General features: G+C 36.3%; 1 pseudogene; it reads right to left on the reverse strand.

Annotated features, from left to right (window-relative positions):
• Positions 1 to 773: 773 nt before the first annotated feature.
• On the reverse strand, positions 774 to 874 carry LOC122235601 (annotated as a pseudogene).
• Between the last annotated feature and the right edge of the window lie 563 nt (positions 875 to 1,437).

Consider the following 1,437-nt stretch of genomic DNA (forward strand, 5'->3'; position numbering starts at 1 on the left):
TTAGGAGTATAGGGCAAGGTCATCTAAAAGAGAAACACGGGAAGTCAGGAAAAAACTCTGGAAGGAAGGGAATTTTAAAAAGAGACCCAAAAGATAAGTTAGAGAGTAAATAAGGTGAAGCATGTTGGAGCCAAATAGAACAACACATAAGATCTGGAGGTAAGAGAAAGCACACAGTACCTTGGAAAAATGGGAAACTGATATAATTCTGGCATGGGTGGATCATAGTATATGAGGTGAGGAAGGTCAAACAGTGAGCTAGAAAGATTAGTAAGGTGCACATCACAAAGGGCCATGTAGTCCTAGTTAAAGATTTTGGCTTTTGTCCTAGTGAAAATGAAGTCATTAGTTTTCTTAAAATACAGTTATAACTTTATTTTTCATGCATAGAAACACACACAAAAAAGAAACAAAAGTGAGTTTATATTCACTTTCCATAATTAAAAAAATTAATATATGAAGTTTTGAAATTTAAACTTTAAACATTAATTTCAAAATGAAAAATGCAAATCACTCTTTCCCAACCAGATCACTCTCCCTAAAGGAAACCACTGTTAAAAAACATATTGTTATGACTATCAGAAAAAATTCCTTACCCTACCATCTATGTGTGTACACACACACACACACACACATAAGTACATAGATGTGTGTGGATGTATGTGTGTGCATGTGTGTATCTATAACGCAAATGCAAGATGTTCACTCTTTTGTGCCTTGCCTTTTACTTAATGATATATCTTGGAGATATTTCCATATATGCATTCACACATACATATATTCAACACATTCTACCAGTTTGAATGTCATCCTTACTCAGGGGCCCTGCTAAACTCTGTATTACTCTAATTTCAGTCAATACAGCAAATGCTGCTGGAGGGTGTTAAGTAAGGTATTAAGTAAAAATCACCTTTGTGGTTTGGGAAAAGTAGTTTTGGCTGTTATTTGAAGAGCAGAATATGTGGGACAGGAATTAAGGCAAAAATCACAGTAAGGTGGTTATTATAATGATCCTGTTAAGAGATGAGTATGGCTCAGACCAAGGCTATGGCAGTGGAGAAACAGAGAAGTAGGTGTATTCAAAAGACATTTAGAATACTGATATGACAGCATTTGTCAATGGAATGCATGTGGAGAGTGAGACAAAAACTAGGAATCTTGGATGACATTCAGGTTTTTAGCTGGAGAAATGGGAGTGGGAGGGAAGATGCTATCATCTTCCTGAAGCTTATCCTGATGCCCACCCATTGAAAATGATCTCTCCTTTCTCTTAAGTGATATATCACTTTGTATAGGCCTCCCTCTCTCATTTACCATGTTCTTTAATACAATGAAAGACTTTATTCCTGCATTGTCTAATTCTTATTTACTTCCAGCTTCTTACTGGGGGGTGGGGGAAGATAGGCAGGTGTAAGGAAAGTAAAGGGGGTAAAGAAA

The sequence above is a fragment of the Panthera tigris genome, chromosome X, assembly GCF_018350195.1.
Source record: "Panthera tigris isolate Pti1 chromosome X, P.tigris_Pti1_mat1.1, whole genome shotgun sequence".
Lineage (NCBI taxonomy): Eukaryota > Metazoa > Chordata > Mammalia > Carnivora > Felidae > Panthera > Panthera tigris.